Here is a 13,684-nt window from a genome sequence, read left to right as displayed (position 1 = left end):
TCTGTTATATTTATAGTACTTATTTTTTACAAGGATTATTTTAATTTGCCCTATTTGTATGTTAGTGTGGGTCAGATCTTGGAAGCTAAATTTGACCCACTTTCTAATTTCCGATTGAGCTGAAAATTTGCATACATTTGTAAATTGGATGACATGGAGCTGATCTGATGGAGACAAGAGGTCATGGAAACTCTTGTGGCAAAAAAACGCAAAGTAATTGTGTTTGGGGTTGTTAGAATTGTCTTCATGAGTATTAGTTGCTTGTGGAAAGAAAATCACAGTCAGCGATAAAAGCTTGCACTAATAATACAATTTTTGCCATAAATGTATCAAACTGTGAGTGAGACCAAGTAGAAGATCACACAAACGACGATTCTGTACAATCTGACACAGATTTAACTGTAGAAATGCTGTATCGGAAAAACTGATTTGCACTACCCCCGTAGCGTAATTTCATGGGCTTATAGGCACTTTTTCCCCGATTAAGCACAATTTGAAAGTTCCTCTTTCTTGTGATTTTCCGTTCGGTTAGTTTATTCATATTTACATATCAGCTATCCTATTAACACTTTTGATATTATTTTTTTTGTACTACGTCGGTGGCAAGCAAGCATACGGCCCGCCTGATGGCTATTATTGTGCCTTTCAAATGCCAACAATCTGTTCTTCATTATTCAGTGTATGTTCTGCATTGTTCCCTCAGACACTGGGTACTCTTATTAAATTGTACAGGTAGATATAAATTCATTAGGGAATTTGATGGAAGTTGTTTAGACAAGGCGCGGTAACGACTCGCTTCGAGCCTCCGACGCCTTTAATGACATCGAAGTTGGTGAGACCCGGTTTGCGTGCGCAATTCTTATTATTTCTTTATTACAAAGGAGTGCCTCATTAATTTGGCAGCCCCTCGAGGCTCTGACTCAGGGTTGAGGGAGTCGCGAACCCTTGACCTGGTTCACAAGAGCCCGCGACAGTGAGCCGTTCGGAATTGAAATGGCAACGCTTGCGATACATAATTAACGATACTCATTACGGGTATCACACGCTGCGTGATAGGTGCGTGCGCCCGCGCGCCGCACTGCTCTACGTTACATCGTCCACAACTTGACGGATCAATTTATCAATATCATATCGTCACATATCTAATGTCAACATAACACGAAATATAATGCAAAAGATCGTCCAAGTAGATGCTGCACTTTAAAGCAGTATTTAGTTGAGGATATAACCAGGTAAATCCCTAAAATGAGAAAGTTTCCGATCTGTCATCACGAGACCATGAGCGACAACAGCTCCCAGCAGAGACACAGGAAGATTCATTTATAAATGATGTCAAACTGAAAGCCACGAGCATCGCGACCTAAGAACCAAACAAACACGTATAAAAGTCCAACTTAGATCATTCCAGTCGAACACATAATTCCTGGACTCATCGTGCGAGCTAGACAGTTTCTATTATCCTTAATAGTGGCCGTAAGAGTTTCAAAACGGCTCAGTGAGAAACTTGTTCTCGGGAAGTGTTCGCAGGCCATGCAGAACTGGCAAAGTTCGATATTGAATGTCGCCTTTTATTGGGCGAATTCGATTATCGCAAAGCGCAGCGGCTATGTACCGTGTATTTTGTTGACGACATTTATCCCATACACAGAGCTAGCAAGATAGCCGGTTCTACCAATTATTGGCCGATATTTGAATAGGACAGCATGCAAACTGTCGGAACTATTTGTAACGCGCTGTCGATCAGCGCAGACGTCGTTGAAAGCAGACGTTGATTGGGCCGCGTGTTTGTTTAGTCTAGATGTAGTTTCTTTCGTCGGGTCGTGTTTTGGAACCTTAATTGAGTCGTCGGCGTGAAGCTAGGTTAATTTGAAGGAGCCGTATGTAAAGAGGCTAATGAACGCGGCCAACGTGTCCGTGGGCTCGTGCATTTTTAATGGCGCGCGCTACACACCCACTATTAATATTTACCGAACACGTCAAGAGGGTGCACTTTACCTTTTAGTTAACTAGCGTCCGGCCGTTCATTAAATTTTCACGCGCGTCAGTTTCGGTCGAATTTTCCGCGGCGCTGACCGGCCGGAGCGGCCGATAACGAGCGAAACGAGCGCGGTCCAGGCCCCCCGCCCCGCGACCCGCCATCGCCCACCCAAATTTTATTAATAATAAACTGTAACTGAAACGGCAGCTTTGAAGTAAAAGAGCGACTCGAACGCTCGTTATCGAGAATTATGCAAAATCCTTTGACGTACAAAGATATTTCCAAGCTAAAGTTAATAGTAGCTTTGGTGACTGAAAATAACTACACATGGATACTTGCTGAAACTTCAAATAAATCTCGTTATACACTTTTTTTTCCATTTCGTTCACAAATCAAAATTATAGTCCCGCCCCTGTCAAGTTGGTATAAAGTGCCAAATATCAAGTCTTACATATTTTGAACACTTAAGTTTTCCACCTTCTATGATTTGTAGTTAATCACGAAGTTTTAAGAAAAATGTGCGCGTGTCTTGTATGATAATATTACTAAGTGGTCAAATAGACATATCTCAAAAATTACTATTTGCCCTTGCGCAATCAAATAAACCTGTCACATCAACAAGTCTTTAAAAACTACGCAAAATTATTCATCGATGCATCCTAAGGGTGGCCCGGGCTCCCGCGGTACGCGTGCTGCCCGCGCATGAATAACGAATGAGCAGCGCCAGCGCACGCGAGCGGCGACAAACTGCCGCGGCGCACGCGACCCCACCCTCCCCTTATTTATTACCACCCCCCGCACCTATCACTCTTATCTTACCCTTCCCTATCTTTACACCGATGCTGATGCACGTCTTGGAACTACTTATATGTCGGGTCAAACTGAATGGTAGTGAATCATGGCAGAAAATTGCGGCCACAGCGATACGATACCGATCTGTCAGTGTCAAAAGTGATGATTTGGTTGAAGAAATGTCACTTTTGACACTGACGAATCAGTATCGTATCGATGTGACATCTTATAAGCATTGTTCGATTTGGGCCGTAACTATATTTATTTATTTATAATTTGATTCAGGCAACAAGGCCCATATTACAAATACCTTACAGACTAACATACATATACATTTTATAAAATTACGCTAAACACTATTTAGGCGACAAAACGGCGTGGCTCCGTTGAATCGGCTGCTCTTGTGTCGGATTCGGTAGTTTGCCCCGGAACCTCCAAAACACGACACCTTTCGGCTATATGTATGCAACGGTCAGTAATTAATCACTTTTTTTATTTTCCTGTAATATTTCCATATTTATCACTTCTGTTAAACCTATCATGATCCGACGGAAATGTCAGAAATAAATCAATTTAAGTATTTTATTCAAATCATACTGTAATTATTTCCATATTTATCGGATGTGGTGAAAAAAACTATTTTTTACGATTTTCCAGGCATTGTTGAAATTATATTTATTATCGACTGCTCCTGATACTTGTACTGGAATGTCCATATTCCATATTTAATGTTATATTTTTATGAAAAAAATCTAAACCATTTGTTATAAATCTTATTTTTCGCTAAACTATAAATATACCTACAGTAAAAATAAAGTTTATAAAAATAACTGAAAGCCTATTTGTGAGTGACGGAATTGTTTCAAATATAAATTAAGCAGTCATTAACTCGCCTCTTTTGTAATGAATTCTCAGTCGGCCTATTTTACACCAAAATAAACAAAGTATTAATAACGTCTGCTTCAGACAAGCAAAATTACATAACGAGGGTAAGAACGTTCACCGAGAAGGTAAGTTTATAAATAGATAATGAACATTGAAGGAGTCTGTCCGAAGCTCATAAGCAGGCCCTTCGACGAGTGCAATATCGGCCAAATATGGCAAATATCGGCGTGTTTGCCGACCGCTCTACGTCGCCTACTCGTACAACTATTAAATTATTTAGGCCCGAGTCTTGTATAGGTATTGTCTCGCGAATGTCGGGCCGATTGCCGCGCCGGGTCGCCCGGGCCCGATTTGACTAGAGAATGTAACTGGATGTAATGTTTCTATTAATGGACGACCGGTCTAGCCTAGTGGGTAATGAACCTCCCTATGAAGCCGATGGTCCCGGGTTCGAATCCCGGCAAGGGCATTTATTTGTGTGATGAACACATATACTTGTTCCTGAGTCATGGGTGTTTTCTATGTATATAAGTATGTATTTATCTATATACGTATGTATATCGTCGCCTAGTACCCATAGTACAAGCTTTGCTTAGTTTTCGGCTACGTCGATCTGTGTAAGATTGTCCCCGAATATTATATTATTAAAAATATTAACTCAGAAAGTGTTTGGCCGAAGGGTGTCAAGTAAATCATCGCGGCCATATAATCTATTCTATTTTTAAGTTATATTAGTAATTTTTTTAATACTTATGGAACTTAGTTGCCCGATAGTAAATTATTGTAAGGTAACTGAACTTGTAATTTTGTAGATTAGGCATTTTACAAACTTACAGTTTGTCCGTGACCATCACCTTACGACTACAAAAGCGATAGCTTGATAGCTACGTCATTTCTCGTGTCAAATAGGGCCGGGGGCCGTCGACGTCGCCAATATAAACAGTCGTTAGTGTTGTTACAAGTTACAATCCAATGGGAATGTGCCGAATGCGAGTATCGCTAGGAATCGTTCTGTATTGAGTTAGACGGACGCGTCCTGTTTGCTCTGCCGGTTAATGGAATGCCGATGGGCCATTGTGAGCTGGGGGGCTTTCTATTCCACCACGATATTAAATTGGATTGATCTGTTATATGTATCTTAATGCCAACTTAGATATTAAATTTAACAACTCTTGAAGCCACCTAAGTTAAAAGACCAGCCAAGTGCGTGGTAGCGTGTTCTTATTTTTTGTGAGTACGAAACCCTAAAACCAACTTTTCGTCTCCCATCAAGCATATTTTAATATTCCGAATTTGCAATGACGTCATTTGCTTAATTTATTAATGACTTTCTCGAAACAATGTACATTGTAATATCGAAACAATAGTAGAGGTACGGATTTTATATTAAAGAAATACACATTTAATATTAACGTTTTCTCGCATATCATTTACTTTATTATTCATTCTTCGCAAAGATACTGTTTAGCCGCACGCTAACCTCGTCGGTGGCTTATATTTTTATGTAATTTATAGTCTCTGCTTAACAAGCGTGATACATGAAGTTTATTTTAAAGAGCTATATTCTAGCATAATACTAGTAAACTGGTCACGCAACAAACAGTAGAAGATTTTGAGAAAAATCGTTTGAGGTAGGTCAAGGGAGTACCCTTGACCAATGAGTACATTGGGTTCTGTTACGACATTCAATAGGGGCCAGGATATCTCAAAGTTCATTTGGAACTCCAAAAATGACTTGTCCACGCCACTAATTCAAACCAACGTTAAATATAGCTTATACATATATAGTGTAGAATACACAAGAGTGGCCGCTTAGTCTTATCGCACAGAATAAAGTAGTGGCTCTGTAAGCTATTTAGAAAAAAAATCAATAAAATGTATTTAACCATCGAACCTGCACACAAAATTAACGAGAATCGGTTTAGAATTTGCGACCTGTAGAGGAGAATATCTTCGAATGAGCCCAACTGGGGAAGTACCTCCACCTTGCAGAAAACCGCAGCCAAATAATACTAGACCCTACTCATAGTGTTGTGTTCCTGCCGGTGAGTAAGGTTGCCAGAGCTCAACGAGGGTGGGAGGGGGTTTGGGTCGACAACGCAACTCCTCTGGAGTTGTAGGCGTACATAGGCTACGGAGACTGCTTACCATCAGGCGGGCCGTATGCTTGTTTGCCACCGACGTAGTATATAAAAAAAAAGATAAGATAGCATTTTCGCCCAAGCTGAAACGGAGACTTTCGCTAACGCTCGGTCAACATTTTCAATGTACATAGAACTGTTATACACTGTAACGAACGTACACTTAGCTGTTTGTTGTGACACAAGCGTTGGTAGCCAAAACCACACTATTAGTTCAGCATTTCCTTAGCAAAATAACTCGCGAAAAAATCGCACCAAATGCGCCTGCAATAACCGTAGCTATTTGCTCAAGTAGACACGTAAAATATTGACTGTAACGTCTAAATTAAGAGCAGTAAACCCCCGTCGTAAACACGAGGCATCGGTGCGTAAACTCAAAGGTCAGACCCCGAACCTTTGGCTGCACTCTAATGACCGATATACGATATTGGAGTTTGAGATTCGCAAACTTGGCCGAGGAAAGAAAATGGGAGATCGGCTATTTGGGTTATAGGGTTAAGAATTTGTAAACAATGGTATGTTTCATTGCGATTTCACGAAAAGGGTCATTTAGAATTTTTGTTACCAAAAAGTTGCGGATATTTGGAACAATTAAGCCTGTAATTTTTACACGACAGCCCAAAAATAGGAGTGTATTGTGTCATATAATTTTGTGCGAGTACGTCCGAGACGGCCTAAGCACTTTTAGTACTTGCAACCTAAAATCGAGCTCAACTTTCGAGAACCGTGAAGTTGGGTTACATGGTCCCAATTGAGGGTAACTTTAGCCCACATGAATATATATAACATATAGAAGGGTCTAATAAATAAAATAAAAACGTTGATAGACGGTTAAACGAATTGAATCATTATATCTATGGAATAATTAAATCTACACGGAATTGTTCCAATGGCCAAAGTTACCTTTTACTAATGTAACACGACTTGTATATATATGTATGGAACAGAAAAGAAACCATTTGTCATTCCGTGTCTGCGGGTACTAACGTTTTAAGTTTACAATAAACATTGAAAACAAGAGTCACCATGCGCTTCCGCAAAATCCAATGTAATGCAATTTGTTAGCCAGTTAATCACTTACTACAACATAATTGCATATTTTGAAAATGTAAACTGAATAGCTCGCGCGTTTCATCCACGTAGAATGGGACATTCGGCCGGGCAAGTTTCAATAGCGTACGTATTAGTTTGAAACCTAATTGTTCCGAAACCCGCCGCGACAATACCGCTCCACTACTCGCCTCCGCAAATATGCATTGTTTAATTAACGCTACTCCTAATTCATAATCCGACAGTTATAAATTAGCGAGATCCGCTCCTGTAATTAGCTTCGCAATTATCGCTGCTTGAATTTCATTAATGCCGAAAGTATGGTCTAGGTGCGTGATTTATTACTAACAGTATCTCAGCGTAATTAATATCGCATTACAGTATTACACCTGGCGTATACTAGCGCTACAAATAAATTAATCAACTACAAGATCCTCATATTGTTCCCCCGTTCTATTATTAGGCAATAAGCGCGTTTTCCGTGCCCGGTGGATGTAATTGGAAACCCTATACGGCTATTTAATTTACCTAGCCGCGCCACCTGGCTCGATGGCGAAACAATTGCCGCTCGCCTAATTATATTTTAATCGCAACATGCCCCCCGCTCCCTCCGCAACCCGGGGGGCAACACAACACTAATTCATTTGTGCGACGAGCCCCGTCCACTCGCCTCGAGCCAAACTGTTTATTCTCATAGGAGAGTTTAGGTCTCCTAAAGCATTACTCGTACTGACGCCTGAACATATTAACCGAAACGTTTACGTTAAGGGCTTAATTATGCACTTTACGGTCTAGCGTACAATCGCGTCAACTTAATTAACTTGGGCACATTGTTTAGCGACTTGCCTTAATTTATGCATTAACTCATAACTTGTCCTTTTAATCTCGTTTATTATATTTAGTATGAGTAGGTAGGAAACGTCTCGTACGCGCAGCGAGTTGATCAAGTGCAATAAATATTAAAGTTACAGTATCATTGTTGGAACCGTACCGGGTACCGCGTTACCGCGAACTATACTATTGTGAGGTTCGCTTTGTTCGTGGCATTAAACTATAAAACTGCTCCCGACAAAGGTACGCTTGTTTTGAACATTTAGTTACACTCATCTAAAACTAAAATAAAACATTTTAATCCCAGCAATAAGTGAAATAGGGGGGATGTAAGAAGCCGATCATGCGGCATGGAATCAATTTCACGGGCGATGTGCGGCGCGCTGCAACACTGCGCGCTGATATATGGGGCCCCCGTGTTGTATTTATAATTCTTAGACGCATTCCCGGACGCCAGAAACTATTAAAATTTCGTCTAACGAACGCTTGTAAAATTAACTTTGCTCTTCATGTTACTACAATATCGTGGACGTTGGCAGCACTAATAGATACATTTCAATTTTGCTCCGAAATTGGAGCACTGAAATTATTACGACCTGACAAACGACATATCTGCTTCATAACCACCACTTTGCGTCTGGCAAAGAAGTAAAACCCTGTAGTAAATCTAAGGAACTTCCGAGTGAAGCGGGGCATATAGGACGTGTGATACGATTTAGCACTGAACTGCCTGTAAATTATTGAAGCTTAACAAGTACTCGTCTCAAGAAGTCCAATGTCAGTATGACCTAGAGATCCGTAATAACTATGAGTATTCTGGGTTTGGTTTTGAGCTGGTTCGCTTGAAGGATGTTTGGTAAATGCCAGAAATAGCATCCCTGCTCTTGCGCCCACTCCGTATTAGCGTGAAAGCCTTCGCGGGGCGCGGGGGCCGGGACTGCGCATTGGCCATTAGCGTGATTAGAGAGCCTCCCTGCCGCCCGCGAATTCTTTAGTCCTCTCATCTCATAATAGATACTACATATTTCATTATTTATGTAAGCTCTGTTTTACTTCAATCTACTCTCCGGGAGATTACGCAATATTTATTTTGTACACATGCAGGAAATTGGACATTATGTAACGAACATATTCATTCTTCATGGGGCCTACAGTATTCGGGGACAAGACTTTAGCAGTAACTTTTAAGTATATTTTTTTTAAAAGCTAATATTTTCACTCCAAAGAAAGACCAACTGCGCCACTAGGTGTACGAATTGCCAGAAAGACTGGCAAGACAAGGTTGCTCCTTTTCCGCATTAAACGACGACGTGTTTAGTGATTATTGTTTTTTAAGCTCAAATAAACTATATGAAGAGGAAAGGTGTAACTTCAAACTATCCACGCCCTGACGCAGTAGAATATCTCTTTGATTCTTTACTTATAAAAGTACCTTATTCTCCACAGATGATGGCGTGTTCGTACCTGAGCGCTGCTGGCATGAAGCCGGAGCCGGGCGCATGCTGGCCGGCGCTGCCGCTGCCCGGCGCCTCGGAGCTGCCGCTGCCCGGCGCGGAGCGGGCGCCCGAGCTGCCGCCGCCGTACCGCGCGCCCGCGCCCTGCCACCCGCTACCAGAGCCGGCCCTCGACCTCACCACCCCGCACGCGCCACGGCTCACCCCGCCGCGCGAAGACGAACAGTGACTAGTGTTGCCAGACAATCAAATAAAATTATTACTCAGCGACTCGGGTGATCGCCATAACTAATTTAAAGAGCGGTCAGTAATAATTTTACAAACTGTTAAGTTAAACGTTAGTAACGTACATATTTAATTTCGGTTGTGAAAATGGCAATTTATGTAAATTCGCTTTAATGGAATCCCATTAAGCTCTGGTAGTACTTAAGCGTTGGACGAGATGTGTTTAACACAACGCGTTTCTACTTAAAAGTGATAATGAGATGTTGATGTATGAAAACAATGACGACATATCGTATGGTATTTAATCGAACTTTACTTATTACCTGCCTTATTTCGAATGTCAGTTAATACATCATAAAAATACAAGGTACTTGAACAAAGTTATGTTAATTAATTTAATTACTTTTGAATAAAAACACCTTATTAGTCTCCAGACAGTTTGTACGCTAGTGGTCTTAAAATAGCTAAATTCAGTATTTGACCTAAATATATGTTTTTGGTGGTTTTAAATTCATTAGAATAATTCGTTAAAAGTGTCATATACACCCTTAGTTGTCGAACAATTATTGTTACATTAATAATGATTGAATTTCAAAAGTCGGCGTTTAAATATACTGTTTCAAACTCTCACTGGAAATCATGAACGCTTGTACTGAATAAAAACTTTCAGCAACGTTTATTTATAATGGAGTTTGTTCCCGCGTTTAAATCAATACGCTTTTAACGCGAGATCAAACCGACTCGATATTTTGTTATTGCCACCATTTATGTTATTGACATGAGTAAAAAGAGGAAGTAAGATTAGACACCGTTAGTAACAGAGTAACGGTGGAAATATTACAAACCCGATTTACTCTTTCTCTTATTGCTATGGCATCACCGTCGAAATATTGAATGGCTCAGTGCTCTCAGGTACTACGTGTGTCCACTGGAGCCACCTCTTGCCAGTGGTTAATATTATTTATTGTAGCTCCTTACTTTAGAACTTTGTTTTACGCACGCGTCTCTGTGATTTGCTATCATGCTCTGTAAATAATAACATTAATTCTCGAATAAATTTGTTATTTCGTATATAAACGACGAGCTGTTACTTAAACTTCGATATGAGCCCGTTAATATTATTCTTTTAAACTGTAAATATTAGTATAAACATTTAGATCTAAGTAGAGACATCGTGTACCTAAAACTTTAGGCGCAAAACTTCGTAGCAATAATTCGATGCCAACATCTTTGAAGTTAAAATTCGAGTTACTAACATTCTCTGTATATATTGAACTAAGTTTTACCATCAAATAAATTTGTGCGAATCAAAATTTTAAATATAAACCTACAGTTAATGTATGTAAGTTATCTTAAACGCTAACATTCCTTTTCGTGTAAGTGTAACTCAAATACATGCCTATAATATACTTGTTATTTTGTTTTTAAACTTATTTTTTCTATTCCACGACATTTATTCTAGAAATTGGGTACTTGACACATGTTGAATATTATAACAAAATTTAGTTAAATGGATAGAAAATGTGCCATCCATTATAAAAAATGGAATTTAAAAAGTTATAATGAGATTATAAAAAAATACAAGACCCAAAATAAATAAATAAACTTTTTTGTCTTTCAAAAATAGAAAAAAGAATGGTACCATTCGATTCCTTATATTTTATTTAAAAATAAATTGTATGACAAATACACATAAACGCAATATTTCAGGGTCAAAATGGCAATTTCCTTGATCATCCATACATTTAGGACAGACTTATATAATGTGACGTCATTTTGTTAGAGACGTTTCAATCGTCGAGTGCGAGCGTCAGACTTTAACTCTCATTTACGATCTTTGTGTTGCTTAAATGCCATGAGTCCCATATACACATTTGATCCTCAGGAAAATCAAGATAGTTTGATATTATTTACAAAAAATTGTCAAGTAGCCAATTGCTATCAATTTCAACGTTACTTTAAAATACTGTGAAAATAATTAGTAAGTTATCGACTGATATTAATTTTAGGTAACTATTTACCGTCTCAAATATGCATGTAAATGTCTCTTAATTTTATCCAGTCATTAGTAAAATAGAAACTTTAATTGTGTAAATTCATCAGTGTTACGATAATTGAAATCGATATAATATCTGGAATCAATATGTATATGTAATGTTAGCGTTTAGTGAATCTTGCCATCTAACGATACGTAATGTATAAGGAACGGTCCAGGTTTCAGGCACGGATACATCCTAACCAAAAATAAAAAAAATAGTATTACTTAAATCAAGCTCATAAAACCTACCTTGATATAAGTAATACTAATTTTCTTATTCTAGATTTTGTTACATACTGAACACTCTTTGTTATGTCCAAGACTTCTGCAGATTAGAAGTTAAGTATGACACCTGATATCTCAGTGAATTAACCATACCTGATATGCTATAGCACTGATGAGTCAATGATTTATTATAACTCAAGATAGGTTATAGGCGTTCCAAAATAGAAGCGCTTACCTTGTGACAAATTGTTCAAGTTGCCCTTAGTCACATCTGGGCAAGCGAGAGATGTGCACGTGCTCGAGTTTTTTTTGTGCTCCTTGGACGCGCTGGTGGCCTAGCGGTAAGAGCGAGCGACTTGCAATCCGGAGGTCGGAAGTTATTCACGAAATATCATTTGATATTCACCAGTCGCTTTTCGGTGAAGGAAAACATCGTGAGGAAACCGGACTAATCCCAACAAGGCCTAGTTTACCCTCTGGGTTGGAGGGTCAGATGGCAGTCGCTTTCGTAAAAACTAGTGCCTACGCCAAATCTTGGGATAAGTTGTCAAGTGGACCCCAGGCTCCCATGAGCCGTGGCAAAACGCCGGGACAACGCGAGGAAGAAGAGAAGAGTATTTTTTGTGCTCCTTATGTATGAGTATAACCTATCTATAGTTATATAATATCATTGTGATAAATGCATCTCTACATTCAACTCAAGCAAACCAACAATCGACATTCAGTACCTACATGTTTAGAACAACCGAAGTTTTCCAAGCTAATATGTAAAATTTTATATGACATTTGTATGAGACGTGTCCTGAAACCGGCAGTTTTTCTAGAACAGTTATGGTGTTACCAGTACCTACACAAAGAAAGAACATTGCAACTAGCCTAAGTCGGCGATGGGAGGAGAAAATTAAAATTTTGTAAATTAATCCCTCGTTTCTCTTGCATACATTTCCTTAATGTCCTCCGCATAAATTAAGGCGAGATTTCCCAGTCTGCTCAGCGACCATAACTATCACGAGATTAAGAACGAGAACAGCAAATACTCGTGGCAGTCTCGTACAGTAAAATTCAGCCATAAATATGTACAAGTAAGTAAGGTTCTTTGGGATAATGGGATAATTTCGAAAATAGCGATTATTTATATTTAAAGCAGAGCGTACATTACATTACATATATAAAAGTAAGTCAAACCTAGTAGATAACGAGAAAAAATTTAAGCATTTCGTAGTGCATTTTCGGATATTTTCATTCTGATCCAACGCTTTATTATTTATTTATTTAATCTTTATTGCACAAAAGAAAATCTTACAGTTCAAAAGGCTGACTTAATGCGATGAGGCATTCTCTACCAGTCGACCTTTAAACATTCGTGCAGTAAAAATAATAGTTATTTGGTTTACAATGGGCAAAGTTGTGCTAATAAATTAATAATGATACCAGACCATACGAAAGATTCCCAAAATGAACCACGAGCGGAGTGAATCTTGATAGAATCTTGAGCGTTGCGAGAGTTTCGAGTTACGAGGGTTAAACAAACTTTGCTGCCGAGTAAAACAACGTGTTTCATTAAAACAACGCGAAGAAAAATTAAGTCTAAAACATTATAAATGAAATCCAAATGAATCTATTAAATATTTATCATTCAAAATCATCACTTAACAGGCAGCATGAGGAATCAACTCAAAATTTGCATCTAATTACTTTGCCACTCTGGATAAAATGCATATTATACCTACTTATCAGTATCTGCAATGAACTACCTACAGTTTTCTAGAAAAAACTGTAAAAGTAGAGTTGTAAACATCTTAAGCAATTCTTCGTTCTGGGTGTCACATGCGTTTTTACTCTTACCTTCTAAGGATTCTCAAGACATGATGAATCGAGTAGGTAAGGTAAGAAACAAAAAACTAGTCTTTAACCCATGAAAATTGATCAGAGATCATGCCAGAGTGGCAGTGCAACAATGAGAGTGTGTAATTATTAAACTCCTGGCTCTGAGCTCATATGAATCAGGTGCTCATATGAATTTTTAATAATTCCGGTCACGTAGAGCACATGGAAATAAGTAAGT

General features: G+C 38.9%; 1 protein-coding gene across 2 annotated transcripts in view; it reads left to right on the top strand.

The window, feature by feature from the left end:
- The window catches only part of LOC133517654 (LIM domain transcription factor LMO4), a 270,497-nt gene extending 257,958 nt beyond the window's left edge, over positions 1-12,539 (top strand). For both annotated transcript variants that reach the window (XM_061851012.1, XM_061851011.1), the window contains exon 5: positions 9,124-12,539. The gene's annotated coding sequence lies outside the window, so the exon portion shown is untranslated. The remainder of the gene's footprint in view (positions 1-9,123) is intronic.
- The last annotated feature ends 1,145 nt before the right edge of the window (positions 12,540-13,684 follow it).

This window comes from Cydia pomonella, chromosome 5, assembly GCF_033807575.1.
Source record: "Cydia pomonella isolate Wapato2018A chromosome 5, ilCydPomo1, whole genome shotgun sequence".
NCBI lineage: Eukaryota > Metazoa > Arthropoda > Insecta > Lepidoptera > Tortricidae > Cydia > Cydia pomonella.
Note: the sequence above shows the minus strand (reverse complement) of the source record. Positions and strands in the feature narration are given on the sequence as shown.